Below are 15699 nucleotides of genomic sequence, written 5' to 3'. Positions count from 1 at the left end.
TTATGCTCCTCAAAAGATGCGTTAAGAGAATAAACAAGATTGCATGAAAGTTTCAAGGTGCGCATCTGATAAAAAACTCATATTCACAATACATGAAAAACTGTCAAACTTCAAAGATTGGAAAACAATAAAAAAAAAAGATAATTGGGCAAAAGATATCAACAGAAATTTTTTAGAGAAGATGTACTATGTCTATTCATGTGATTAAAATGAAATAAATTAATCACATTAATAAATGGCATGCTAGTGATGACGCAGAGCAGATGAAACATTCAGGCATTGATGGTAGGGATGCCAAACAATACAACCTTTGGGAAAGTAATTTGGCAGGGTTCTTTTAATTGATAAATTAAAAAATATTTTAAGGCTCACAGAGAAACTGAGCATTTATCATAGAGCTCTATCCACAGCATAGAGCTATGGATAATTTCTTCTATTACATCTTACTTTAGTATGGTATATTCATTACAATTAATAATCCAATATTGATAGATTACTATCAACCAAGTCTGGAGTTTATTCCCAGTTCCTTATTTTTACCTAATGATTTTTTGTTTTTTCCAGGAGCCCCTCAAATTCATTACGTAATGTGAGTCGTCCGGTCTCCTTGGGCTTCTCTCAGCTGTGCAGTCTCTCAGCCTTCCCTGGTGTTTGATGAGCTTGACAGTTTTAAGTAGTACAGGTATATTTTAGGACACCTCTTTATTGGAGTTTGCCTCTCTCTGGGAGATGTTTTTCTCACGATTAGACTTGGTTATACAAGTCAGATCACGGAGCTAAAATGTCACTTTTATCACATCATATCAGGAGTACATGCAATCAGTGTGATTTTTGACTGTTGGCCTGGACCTTGACAACGTGGCTGTGGCAGTATTTGTCAGATGTCTCAACCTTAACCTACTCTTATTCACTGTCCCTTTCCATACTATGCACTTTGGAAGGAAGCCAACATGTGCAGCTCATACTTAAAGAGTGGGCAATTATGATCCCCTCCTTAGGGAATACTCTCTAAATACTTTATTTGAAATCCTTCTGCATGGGAAATTCATCCCTCCTTCCCTATTTATTAAATTTTTCCATCACTTGTTTCATGTCAGTACAGATCTCTTTTATACTTTGGCCTATAACCCAATATTCTTGTCTTTTCTTGCCGCAGTCTGGCTGGGCACAAAATCACGAGCCACTCAAGCAGGAATAAACTTTATTTCCAAAACTCCCGTGAATGCCACGCACGCGCGGACTTCTCCCGGGATACACCACACCAACAGGAACTCCCTCCTCCGGAAATCCCTCCTACCGCACTTCCCCAACCAATGGGAACTCTCCGGGAGTCCCCAGGAGAGCTCCAAAGTAGCAGGCTGAGGCGGACAGCAGGGGTCTAATATCCAATTGAATATACATCTTAACATAACCATTATCATCTCAATGGCTTGCTGGTGTCACCTTTCAACCAAAAATGCCCTGCATCATTCCTACTCGGCTATGGCTCTCAGCATTTTCTTTCTTGCTTAAATTGTTCCAGCTGTGACTACTGGGAGGTCTTTCAGGGGGTGTCCTATGCACCTCTGACACTTTTTATTTTGTTTATTCTGTTTTAATTCTGTTGGTGGTTATCTGACTATAGACATTTGTCAGACTCACAGAACTCTACACTAAACAAGAGTGAATTTTACTATACATAAACTTTACCTTAATCAAAGAGTCTAATAAAGCAACTACATATTGACATAAGGAAATGCTTGTGTTTAATGATGAGTGGTAAAGGAGAATATTCCCTATGTCCTCAACTACTAGAAATCATGCAGTCATAGTAAGACATAAAAAACCAGCACAAATTTAATAATTATCTGTATGTAGGAATACAGATATAATTCCCTTTTATTAACCTTTTTGATATCACTTCATAATGATCGAAGAAAATTTGTTTAAGGAAAAGCCATAAACTTTTATATAAATGTGAGGGACACAGTAAACTGCTCTTCGTGTAACCCATAGCTCCTTATGAACCATTCATCCAGCAAATGTGCAGAAAGCAGAATCAGCCCTTTGAATACAGCCATGTCACCCAGGAATGCTCATCTGCTGAAAATGTCTCAGTGGGCCGGGCTGAAACGATGCTCTTCCCTGTGCCTGACATTCAGTGGCCTCTTTCTGCTGACTGGGAACTCACCAGTCTTCACTTTAAACACTGATGAAGTCTGGCTGTCTCAGGGTTGTGACTTCAAGCGTGGGGCAGCAAATGGAAGAGCGGTGTCCTCCTCTGCAGCTCATTAAACCACGGAAAACTAGCCCAACCAAGCTTAATATCTCCCCAGTAGGGATTAGTTCAGCATTAATTTGCATTTCTTCCTCTGGGATTAGTATTTAATAGTACATTTTAGTATCTAACCTTGAGGTGATCCACATATATATCAGATAAATGGGACTTAAAGAACACTCATTCTTATCACCCTCAGCTAGGTCCTGGTTGTAAGCTTCAGGATGGGAAATCTGTTTCTAGAAGTACATTTCCTGACATGTCACCTGCTCTCTGCTCTGTCCCTCTCCTTCATTATTCACCCACCAGCAAATATTTATTGGGCATGTACTATAGGAAGAAGTGGTGCTAGTCCTTTAAGAGCCTACAGGATGAACAAAATAGGTGCTAGCCATGGGGGGTTCAGTCTAGAAGGGATATGGACATATAGACACACACACAACCAGCAACAAATCATGATACACAGATGAGAACAAAAGGCAAGTGCTAGAAGAAGAACTGATGGTAGCATTCCCAAGATTGGGACCTCAGGGTAGAAAACCCAGCAAATGAGTAGAGAGGAAGATGGAATCTGAGAGTCTTGATGTCATGCAAAGAATTGCTGACCTTTCTTCCGGCCTCAGAAAGGTGGTGGAAGGTTTTGAGCAGTCTCATGAGCACAGCTCTCATTTATAAATGTCATTCCAGAAGCCTAGGCTGGATCCATCGAATGAATAGTACAAATAAACATTTTGAAAGGATTGAAAGATAAAATTGCAGACATTTCTTGGAAGATGGGGGTTTTTTATTTTAAAAAAATTTTAAGAGTCAAAACGGTGAGGTCATACGGTACAGAAAGAATTGCCGTAGCAAAAGAGAGATAAAATTCTGACGTTTCCTGGGAATCGCAGGCACTACTCGATGACTACAGGGCAGAGTGAGTGCAGGGGATACAGGACATCAGGCCTGCTAGGTATTTTGGACACTGATTACAAAGGAAGGTAAATGTCATGAGAAGAAATCTGGACAACTCTGTGGGTAACTGGAAACCATTAGAAACTTTAGAGTCTGGAGAAGGGCTGGGCATCACTGCACCTGAGCTTCAGGAAGATTCAATTCTGAGCAGATGCAAGATAAACAGGAACATGAACTTCACACAACCTAGTAGGTACTGGCAGAGCTCTGAGAAGGATGCTGGACCCCCTGCATTTTCAGTGTCATCTGAAGACCTTTTGCTTTCTATAGATCCACATAAATCATGCCTGACAGGTGGATCCAGTCGTCATCTCATGCGCACAAGCAGTTTAACACAGGGAGAAGGAGAGTCATTTCTAAGAACCATTAACTCCTGGGAACTCCGTGGCCCAGCAAAGCCCATGGTCTAGTCATGGTGGAAAAAATCCAATCATCTAGCAAATGTGCAGAAACAGACTACTTGATTCAAAGAATGCACAATTTTGCCTGCAATGAATGTAAACAAATCCCCTAAAACAACTCTTTGAGGAACAAGGTAAACTGAATGCAGACATTCCTTGATTGACTTTCTGTGGTCCATGGATTTGGGGGAAATTGCATATGAATGTAAATTCTCCTACTCACGGCTGACAGTCATTTGTCAGCAGTGTTGTAAGTACATTGTCCGTGGGGCATTTCTTCCAATGAGAGCCCTGGGAATATTCCAGAAGCCTGTGGTGAATCCATCTAGAAAGCAAAGAATCCTTTTGTTATTTGTTTCCTAAGTTTGAGTTTTTGCATGCTGGGTTTTTATTTTATTTTATTTTATTTAAAGCAACACAAAATGGGCAAGACATATCCACTGTGGACTACAAAACATTGCTGAGAGAATAAAAGATGGCCTAAGGAAATAGAAAGATAAGCCATGCTCATGGATCAGAAGACTCAATGTCATTCAGATGTCAGTTCTTCCAATCAAAATCCCAAGGAGGTTTTGCTGGTCAAAACTGATAAATTGATTCTAAATTTATAAAGTATCAAAAAACTTTAAAAATTTGTATGCAGGACTGTGACATGGTCATAGCTGTGTTTGGATAATTGGAATGATAAGATGTGAATCAGATAATTTAGAATTAAAGGCAGGAAGACCTGCCAGGATGCTACTGAATATTCCAGGTGGGACACTGTGGAGGGTTCACCCTAAGGCGAAGGCAGCCAGCTGGTGAGAAGAGACAGCCTGGAGAGAGATTCAAATGATGTAATCAGGAGAATCTGACTGCTTAGACGTGGAGCTGAGAAGAAGGCGGGAATGACTTATTGTTGGTTTTCTCACCTCTGTTTTCTGTGGTGTAACCTAAAGTCTCTTGTTTTAATTAAAAGTGAAAAGTTTTTCAAAGCTCTCTTTCCACAGACACCCCTACTCCAGAGTAGAGGCTGGTAGGAAACCCTGAGGTCGGGCCTCGTGGCCACCTGTGCCACTCTCGTACCTCATACCGTGTCCAACTGATACTCCTTTGCCTGCTGCATTCCACATGTTCTGCCCACCATGTGCCCAGCAGAACATTCAGGGATGGACGGTGCAGAATGTGATCCTGGCGCTGTGCCGTGGTGCTCTTGTCTCAATGGGGGTTAATATGAACGCATTCTCAGTCACTAAATAACACACTGGTGCACCCCAGGCCAGGCTTTCAGCGTTCCCTTTCCTAGTAAAGCTGTAAAGGCCCTCGCAGGTCTGCAAGTGATTTATTAGCCTCAAGTCCTGCCAAACTGTGGCCCAGCACTCTCCAGACTCTAGACTATAAATGGCCGGAGAAAGAACAGAAAAGGAGCAGAGTTGAAAGGCCAGTGGGCAACTGTTTTTCTTTAGCTCTGTCTGAACTGAATAATCAGCCCACTGGGTTCGACCCAGCCACAGCCACCCCACCTTCCAAAATTCAGTGAGACAACTCACGTGACCTCATCTCAGAGCAGTCACTGAGACTAGCAAAGTTCTCAAGAGCCAAAAGCCCTATCATATATATTCCCAAGACCCACCAAGACTACTGTTTATGTCTTGTTAAGCCACAGAGAACATTCCACTGTACAAAGTCAGCTTATCACAAGATTTTTTTTTTTTTTTTTTTTTTTTTTTTAGGGGACAAATAAAGAAAGCCCTAGAGAGCAAACCCAGGGCTTTGTGCATGCTAGGCAAGCAGTCTGTCACTGAGAGGCATCCCCAGCCATTTTATTATGAGACAGGGTCTCGCTAAGTTGCCCAGGCTGGCCTTGAATTTCCATTCTGTCTGCCTCAGCCTCCCAACTAGTTGGACTTACAGGCATGTGCCACTGTGCCCAGCTCACAGACAGCCCCTTTGGAAACCACTATGTACCTACAGACATATTTGGAACCAGTTCCCAGTGGGGACTGTGATGAAGAAAACTCATTACAATCACCTGGAAGCCTTTCAAACTATTCCTTCTACCTAAATCAAAGGCTGTGGCTACTTCCCTCACTCCCGGGTAACTGGGAATCCCTGCTGTCCTAAGCCACAGGCAGGTGTTGGCATAACCTTTATGTATGTGTGGTGAGAAGGTGCCAAGGGAGGCTCCAACAGCACACATTGGCAGGGAGGCAGCTGGAGAAGCCCACAGATAGGCTGAGGTTTGTGCCCATCGCTGAAAGGAGCAAGGCCTAGTGGTAAACCCTGTGTTATACAAAGCAGAAGATCAAATCAGGACACAGGGAGGGCTTGAGAAATGAGCTTCAATCACTGAATCAAGCAAAGCCAAAGCCAATGACAAAGTGCTCTGTTGCATTCCTGGTCCGTTTGGCCTACTATAACAAAAATGATCAGAACCAGTGGTTTAAACCATAGGCATTTATTTCTCAGCATTCTAGAGGCTGGGAAGTCCAGCCTCTAGATCAGAGTGTCAGCATGATCAGATTCTATTGGCAGCCCTCTTCTTACTTTGCAGATGGTCATCTTCTCACCACCGTGATCTCAGGGCAGAGAGCAGAAAGAGAAGAAGCAAGCTCTCTCTTGTCTGGTCTTATGAGGACTCTAATCCTATTGTGAAGAATCCACCTTCATGATATAATCAATCCCAAAGGACTTGCCTGCTTGAATCTCACCTCACATTGAGAGTTAGGGTTTAAACAATGCATTCAGGCAGGGGGAGGGGGAACAAACATGCAGTACCTAACAGTCAAGTATTATACCAGACACTTTTTATTATTTACTGGAATCTATGCACTTTCCTCAACTTCCTAACTCCTTTGCAGTTAGTAAAAACCATGTGTGTTAGTTCTGACCAATGGGAAGTGAGCAGAAGTGATGCATGTCATTTACAGGCTCAAGCATTTAAGAGACAGGGCTCAACCCTCCAGCTCACTTTCCCTTTGCCAGGCAATCTCAAAGTGGTATTTTGCACATGGTGTACCTACAGAATGCAAGAGACTGAGTTTTTTTTTTTTTTTTTTTTTTTAACGAGTTCTGGCAAGTTTGATTAAAGAAAAATTTTCCATGATTTACATTTCACCAGTCTGTTCTGGCATGCTTCTAATGACATCAGAATGACCGGGATCAATGATAGACAAGGTGCAGACTCTAATAATTTTCCACTTGCTATGCCCGATTCAATATCTTTGCCACTCTAGTGATGGATGCTAGTTTGGGCCAACATGGTATAGTACTCTATTTCAGAAATCCTCAAATCTGGACAGTTGTTGGTGAGGAATGACCAACTGTGCTTTGTCCTGTCTGATCATCTTCAGAGTCTGCTTGTACCCAGCACAACAGAACAAGCTGGAAGCTAGAGATGATTTGAGTCCAGAAAATTTTCACCCTCTTTGTGGCCACCATCTTCCTGACTTAGGTGCAGGATCTCCTTCAATTAAGAGAAGCTGGTAAAGTGGCTAAGGAGCTAAAAAAGACTGAGACTTTAAGTCACTGTTTGAAAGGAAATTGTCCATAGCAAGCTGCCAGGCTCGTAAGTGAGAAATAGTTGTTTATGTATTAAGTGACTGAGATTTGGGGATTTGTTTGTTACTTTGATAAAGCCTAGATTAGCCTGACTTACAGAGATAACAAGCAAGAAATCAAATCAGAGACTTGGGGACTATGTTGTCATGAAATGGCTTCAATCACTGAATTCAAGTAAAACAAGATCCCTATAAGAATTAAAGCCAGGTCTGAGGAGGAGCAAAGCCAACTTGCCTGAGTGCAGAGGCTCTCAGCTCCCTACCTTACTCATCCACATTCTAGGACTGGTATGAACCAGGGATGGGCTGAGTAGCCTACAGAACTGTTAGTCCAGTGGAATTAGAACAGACTGGGAAATTGGCATTATACTAAATTTTAAACTAGGCTTTTCTGTGTTGCATGAGGGGCTAGAAATTCTAAAACATAGTCATTTTACCAGAATTATCTCACCAACCACTCTCTGGGCCAGACCCTGACCTAGGTAGGCCCTGGCAGGCAGGGGGTGGGAAGCTTTAAGAGTGGCTAAGATAGAGCCCCATATTGCATTGAGCATTCCAGACCCATCTGCAGCAGAAACAGCACTGTACTGGAAGCCAGCAAACCTGAGCTACAATCTCAGCTTGACCTTAACTTTTGCCTTGGCCAAGACCTCACACCCACCTGTTTCATTTCTTTAACTATATAGAATGGAATATTTGCACTTCCTATATCCAGAACATTTCTACCTCAGATTTTCTTTGAAAGGACTATGTGAGAGCATAAGAAGAAATTGATAACTACTGGACAGAGGGCGTGTGTGCCAGGAGGAGTATGTAGAAAGATCTGAATAATCATGTCAAAAACTTCTGAAAACCCTGGCTCTACCTCTTTACTCACATCTCCAATGCCCAGTAACACCAGTGGTTGTTTAAAAATGTTATACACTCAAAACATGTTCCCTCTGTTTCTCTCTGGGTAAGATATACTATGTTTCCCCAGTAAGCTGGCCAACTTAGAAAATAATCATTCCTGCCTCATACTCTGGGGAAGACACCTTGAGAAAGCGTGAGGTCTTCTCTTATTATATCAGATAATTGGCTTCAGATATCCGCTTATCTGCACTGAATGAGAATGATGTTCCCAAGAGTTTCTGTAACTATCGACTACAAAGCTGATCTTCAGAGATGTTTAAAGGCAAAATGCATTGCCTCCATAAACTATTATGCTGGTATTGATTTTTTTCTGTCTACATAAAAGTTCTCTATTTCCCTGTCACTTGCTGATCAACCTGGTCTTTTTTTATATACCCAATATCAGAGTAGTTCAAAGACCTCACACTGAATTTTGTTTATGTTTCTCAAAAGGAACATTCTGCCTTTTATTAAAGGAGATTGCCTATGAAAATATAGTAAGGGTGGCTCTTACAAATGATCCACTGCCAAAATCCAATTCACATTCTACCTGGTGCCTTATCTCTCCTTGAAATCATTGTACAGCACAGAATAAGAAAAAGAACAGGGGTTTTATTGTCAGAAAAACCTAGTTATTAATTCTCGGCTCAGAAATTCATTGGTTATGTGGAACTTCAGCATGATTCTTAAATTGTTCCAGCCTCAGGAAAAGCAGGATGCCAATATCTTGCAGAATTTTTATGAAAAATTATGTGCTTACAACAAATTAGGTGCTCAAAATGCTATCTATAATTATAGACTGTAAGAGCCCAAAGCATCTTGGAGAAGACCTCATCTGATTTCTCACCTTACAGAGGTAGAACTAGGACTCAGAAAGAAAAGGGACTTGTCCTGCTCACTGGATGGTTTTACAGTCCCTTCAAATTCCACTAACATGTTGCCATTGCCACCGCCACTTGTCTGCCCCAAATTCCATCAAAGACACCCTCATTAAGAATTCCAGTGGAGTCATTTTAATTGATATTTTGCTGAACTTCCTGCAGATTTTGTAGGCTTCATATTTCTAAAACCTCCATTTGCTCTATGCTTTCAAGACCCTCTTTCCCCCAGCATGCCAGATCTTTCTGATGAGATCTTGTTGGTCTCCTTAATTTTGCTGTCAATAAACTGGGCTCGTTTTTCAAATTCTCCCTCCCTCCTCCCTGCTCCTATACTAATATTTGTGGAATCCATTCGGTTTGGGTCAATACTATACCACACTCTAGTTTATGTCTTGACTATCTTCTATCAGAATTATTTCCCCATTTACCTTCAACAGTATCCCAGCCTCCAAATATACACCCTCATAACCATTGCCCACAGCAAGCAGAAAAAAAACGTTGTCAGAAAGAGAACTACTCAAAGTGTGGTCCTCAAACAAATGAACAGTTTTCTGAATAAGGAACTTACGCCAGAATATGAATCAACTACATCATTAAGCTTGCTGTTTAGTTCAGCTGACTTTAATTTTTTAACAGCTAGATTTATCCAATGAAAGAAGTTATTGATTTAAAAGAGCAGCACCTTCTTATAACATCACAGATCAGCACCTGAAAAGGATCAATCTCCAAAATCTCAGGGACCCCACATGGTGTGCAAGATGCTCTGTGAGCTGACACCTCCTCTTCAGCTCCATCCATCACTATGACCAACCCCATCTTTTCTGCTCCAACAACACTGACCTGCTCTAATCCTCTCCTCCCTGCCCACAGCCATCCTCCCCAGCAAGTCCACACTTGCAAGAAACACACAAGGATACATTTCCTCCAGAAAGTTTCCCTATCATCATCATCACCCCATCTTACTCCCTGCTGTACCTCCATTGGTTCTTACACATCTCATTCACTCTACCAACCATATGTGTGATAATCATGTACTCATGCCTCTTCAACCAAAACATTAACTCCTTGAAGAGATTATATGCACTCTGTTAGTCAGAATAGGTAAGAGAGCCACTTCAGTAACAAATAAACCCTGAAATCTCAGCAGATTAACAACATTAGAGATCATTTCCTGCTTACACAAAGTCCCATGCAGCAATCTCTGATCAGATAGTTACTCAAATGGATCTCCTACATGGGTAACACAGGACCAGAATCTTTGATCTAGTGATGGTGTTAAATTCTGCAACCTGGAACTCCATTTCTGTATTTACTGCTTTTATCTGACAATGATGAACAAAAGAGAGAAAGAAAGACCATGAAGATGTGTTAGCAGTGAGGGCTGGAAGTGGCTTGCATTACTCAAATCCATTAGCCAGACTCCAGTCACATGGTTTTACCTGACTGCAATCTGCTGGAGAAATAAAAGTTAGTCATGTGCCTTGGAGGAAAAGGAAATACCCACATGAACATCTACCAAGGGCCAAGCCACAACATCCCTGAATTTCTAGCACCTATCAGTGCCAGGCATGATGCTATGGGTCCTCGGTGAACACTTCTTTAGAGGGCGACGGCTGTCATTTTCAGGCAAGTCTTCACATCTAGAACAGAAGATGGGGACTGACTGAGTTAGGGAAAGAAGGTGCCTCCTTCATTCATCTTCGGCCAATGGGAGCAACTAGAGGCCACCACAGGCTCATAAGAAGAGAAGGGCAAAGGGCTGGGGACATAGCTCAGTTGCTAGAGTGCTTGCATTGCATGCACAAGACCCTGGGTTCAATCCCCAACGCACCCCCCCCAAAAAAAAAAAAGAAGAGAAGGGCAAGTGAAATGCCATGGGAAAGCCATCAGGAAGCCCCCTGCTGGGTCCTCTTGACAGACAGGCTTGTTTGAGGTTTGGCAAGAGGCATCTATTCTACTTTGCCATTTCAGGCAACAAGTTCATTGCTTGATGAAGCATTTTCAAAACCCTTCCCTCATTTATCTTTCTATATCCATCTTTCATTTCCGGCACCTTAGATAAAAAAATAAATAAATAGTCTTGCGTTCCATTTCTAAAGACCCCCACACTCATTTCTTTTCTGTATGTCTCAGTTTCCTGAGAAAATCTTTAAAGTTTCCATTTAAACTCAAGTAGCTTTCTCATATTTTAATTTAAACCATTCCTGCAAAATCTCTTGATCTCAACTTTATATGGCACTCTTTAAACAAAACATAAATTCAGGGCTCAAACAGCTTAAAACAAGAGTCCCTTTAAAGGAACAGTGTTTAATAGTAAGAGTTATTAAATAATCAATCCAAATTTCAGAATGGTATTAATAGAAGATCGTATGAGATGTATCAAAAACACACCACACTTTTGGGAAACAAACAACCCACTTTAAATATTGGCATACAAATACTCACTTCCCGCTTTCAGAAGTGAGATTAAAGTGCTCCATTCAGTCTGGCCACTAGTCGGAGAGAATAATGACTTTAAACTAGTTGTTACCTAATGAATGTAACATGTTGAAACATCCATTCCAATGGCACCCATTAGAGAGTCTGAAGAAGAGGATCCTCTGCTCTGTGGAATGCAGACGTCAATCCTCAGGAGCACAGAATCTTCCCTCTTAGAGGGACAAGGATGAGCCAACTCAGTAGCCCATTTGGACACCCCCGACCTCTACTTCTTTCCCTTACCATGTCCACACACTGGCGTCAGGTTCAGAAGATGGATCCTCAACTTCAACACTGCATCTCATTTGCCATTTGCCTTTTCAAGAGAAGTTTATGAGAAAAAAAAAATCAGACCGAAGAAGCGTTTGCCTTCAAGCATTCAGCTGGCCCCATGCCACACTGGGAGCAGCTCTCTTGCTACACCTATGGTCTGTCCTGCTCTTTGTCAGCCAACATTTGAACAGTCATTTGTACACAAAAGTCATTAATGCATGGGCTTATTCATGACATATTTGAATATTGATAATGCACAGGGCACTGGCTAGCATCCCTGATGATTGTTACATACAAAGCAGGAAACCTACCTCAAGGAGCTTATAAGCAGATAAGGGGGGAAAAGCATAGACATTAATAATTAAATTTCAAAAATATTTACTGCATAGCTGTTCATGCCAAATATTGTGCTTAGCCTGAGGATTAAAAGTACATGAGATTAGATAGACACAAATAATAACCATGTGTATAAAGTAAAAGCATGTGGGACATTGAATACGATAGTGATAATGGTAACAGTGGTAATAAATGATAACCAATTTGGGGGGGAGCAGTACTAGGGATTGAACTCAGGGGCACTTGACCACTGAGCCACATCTCCAGCCCTATTTTGTATTTTATTTAGAGACAGGGTCTCACTGAGTTGCTTAGTGCCTCGATTTTTTGCTGAGGCTGGCTTTGAACTTGAGATCCTCCTGCCTCAGTCTCCCGCACTGCTGGGATTACAGGCATGCTCCATTGTACCCAGCTGTGATATTCAAATTTTTAAAAACACTGAGGCTGGACATGGTAGTTGCATGCCTATAATCCCAGTAGCTTGGGAGATGGAGGCAGGAGGATTGCAAATTCAAAGCCAGTCTCAACAACTTAGCAAGCCCTAAGCAATTTAGCAAGACTCTGTCTCAAAATATAAAATAAAATGGGCTAGAGATGTGGCTTGATGATTAAAGACCCCTGGGTGCAATCCCTGGTACAAAAAAAATAAAAAAACTTGTTGAGTTACTATGTGTTTACAGAAAACTTTCTAGTCGTTTTATCACCATAATTTTATAGGTGCTAGTATTCTTATCTCCATTATATGACTGAGGAAAGGGAAGCATAGATTAAGCAGCCTAACGTCCTCAGCACTATGTGGTGGATCTACACCAGAAATACACTTGGATCTTGGATACACTTGGATCTACCTCCAGAAATACATCATTCATGTTTGGAATGTGACTGGAAATGGAACCAGAGAAGCTCCCATGGAAGACATGACAGTTTGCTAATTGCTGAAGATGAGCATAGAAAGATGGAGAAAGAAGGCCAGACTTTGCAGGGAAGGGAATGACAGCATGTGAAAGTCACAGAGGCGTGAAAGAACGTGCCGCATTCAGGAACTGGTGAGTCAAGTGTGCCTGGAGCCCCACTGGGGACTTGCAAGGAAGATGGCAGAAGGTGAAGTGGGAGAAGTAGGTGGAGGTCAGGGTGTGTTCCGCCGTCCTCAGGAGGACAAACTGCAGGCGGCACGTGATAGGAAGTTATGCTCAATCTGGGGTCCAGGAAGGAGCCTCATGGAAGGTACTGACCCCCCCCCCCAACCTCATGCCCTCCCTTTCTCATTCCTGTCCAGCTGCTAATAATATTTACTTGCTTTTAACCAACATCCACCTCTCTGTAGCATGTGATTCAACTTTCATTCTTGACGAATTTTCTGGGAATTGCCACCATCTCAAATATCTGCCCCTTTGAAAGAAGCTGAGAATTTGTTGTTTTAATGAAAATCCATCCAGAATAATGAAAACAACTGCACTTGAGAAATCAATGTACTTTACAAATCACCTTTAAAAGTCAGGTCAACTTGAGGTCTAAATTATCTGATGGCGCCTCCTGAAAGAAATTGTATTTATTTGTTTTCATATTTTAGAAAGGAATCAGAGTTCATGGCTACAGGTCTTCAAAGAAGCATTCTGAAGTCCAGAAGGTGAATCTGCATGTGGAGCTGATTAGCAACCCTCAGGCTCCTTCTGTCACAGGTGCCTCGCTTTTCCGGGCCTGCTCTCCATCTCTAGAACCCAAGATGTGGAATCGCTGCACTGGTTGTGCTGAAAATAGAGAATCCAGTTCATTGTTGCCTTTATATCGAAACCAACAACAACAAAAATGTAGGCCACTGCCACTTGAATGGTCACCAGGCATTTCCATATCAGTCAAATCAAGCTGTGACACAATTACTCTTTAATCTCTAACAAAAGAAGGAGCAGTAAGTGGTCACCATGTCTTCCTAGGGTGGACCAAGGGGCAAGAGGAGAGGGCAGCAGTGGAGTGCTGTGTGAAATCTGAGAAGAAGTGTCCCTGAAACCTAAAATGTCTAGGGACTTGTCCCTTTCTCCACTTCAATCAAAATTCTCCCAGTTGCAAAACACTCTATGTTCATATGTTCATTTCTGCTGGTCCTTATTTCTTACACTGGATGATAAACACAAAAATATCAAACTTTCATTATAACAGACAGCAAATAAGTTATCTTCATTTATACTTTCATGCTAAAGACTAAAAATGTACCTTTATAAAACTTTCTGTTATACATAATTTTATTTACTACCTACAAGAGGTATCATAATCATTGCTATCTACAGATAAAGGAATTGAGGTCCTGAGAAACTAGGTTAAGGTCATCCAACTGGAATAGTGACAGAGCTTGGACATCAGCATAGATTTTCTGAAGCCACTTTGTTAGCTCTGTGGACTCAGAGAACTTTACAGATGTGGTTTCCTCTATGCCCTCATCAAATCTTGATTCACACACTAGAGAAACATATAGTAAGTACCATCCACGTGACATCAGTGACACAGGCTGCAGGGCACACTCTTGTCACAAGTGGTGCCACATAACTGATCAGGAAACTAGGCTCAGGTCTTTCATCCCCTGCTACCCTTTTAAGCACTCTTTTGACCTGTGTGTGTCTCAATGATACCAAGAACTTTTGCAAATATAAGGTGTTTTTCTATAAAAAACAGGAAAGAGGAACTTTATAGCCTTGTAAACCTCTGCAAGAAAATTCTGGGTAAAACAGAAAAAATGAGCAGGGCTCATCCTGGCTACTCTTCAAAAGGTGTACAGATAATTAATCCAACTAGCTCCAATAGACAGATGCAGCCCAGATGTACTAATGTCTATTCTTTTATTCAACACTTAGAAAAGCTTGGTTGGTTTTAATAGGAAACAAAGCAGGCTGCATTCAAAAGCTCACTTCAGGGCATGCCGAGTGGAGAACAGGCTGCTTTAAATATTTAGAGCTGAGCAGGGATACAAAACCCACAGCAAGAAGTTTGTCAAATGCATCATCGTTTGTCTGTGGCAAGGAGCAGCCAACTGAGAACAGGAAGTAATTTTCAATTAACCAGTCACACAATACATGCCTGAGCCCTCTTGGCAATAATCACTCAAAAAATAAATATGATTTGCCTTAATGGACAAGATGTCTTTAGAGCCTGTTTGGAACCAAAGTGACTGTATGCTGATGAACCACATTCCCATGGTGAAAGTGCCCCTCTCCCTCCTGCACAGGCAGGTGGGGTAATCCAGGACCTCTGGAATCTGGGTACCGAAGGGCAATGGCTACAGGAACATACTGGCCAAAAGAAGTGCTGGGATAGAGAAGGGTGAGGGTGAGGAAAGGGTCAGACAGAATTGGAAAGAGAGCAAACATATTGATTCTAAAGAAGCCCTGTTCCCCAGGTAACATTCAATAATGGATTAACAGAGGCAAAGAAGTTACACAGAGAGTCAGCTCCAAATACATCAAATGTCAGCACTGTGCTGCCTCTGAGCTCCTCCTAGTCTCAATTCCCAGAGCAGAGTAAAACCTTCCTCCATGGTCTCCCTCTACCTGCTGATTTCATAGGTGTGTGTCCAATCAGGATCGTCTTTAGGAGGAAAAAGGACATATATTATGGCTCTTGCAATATGTATATATAATATACACTAGGTATGTATAGGTCGTGTCTGTAAACCCCTTGCAGTGGCATCATACCTAAATGAA

The 15699-nt window shown here is 41.8% G+C and overlaps 1 long non-coding RNA gene across 1 annotated transcript; it reads right to left on the bottom strand.

Moving 5' to 3' along the window:
- Window positions 1-8995: 8995 nt before the first annotated feature.
- On the bottom strand, window positions 8996-13668 carry LOC139701771 (uncharacterized). The gene is made up of 3 exons (XR_011704312.1): window positions 13304-13668; window positions 11645-11717; window positions 8996-10563 (listed from the first exon to the last, which is right to left on the bottom strand). It is a non-coding gene; the product is annotated as an uncharacterized lncRNA (long non-coding RNA).
- Between the last annotated feature and the right edge of the window lie 2031 nt (window positions 13669-15699).

The sequence above is a fragment of the Marmota flaviventris genome, chromosome 14, assembly GCF_047511675.1.
Source record: "Marmota flaviventris isolate mMarFla1 chromosome 14, mMarFla1.hap1, whole genome shotgun sequence".
Lineage (NCBI taxonomy): Eukaryota > Metazoa > Chordata > Mammalia > Rodentia > Sciuridae > Marmota > Marmota flaviventris.
The sequence above is the reverse complement of the archived record's forward strand: the minus strand, read 5'-3'. Positions and strand labels throughout refer to the sequence as shown.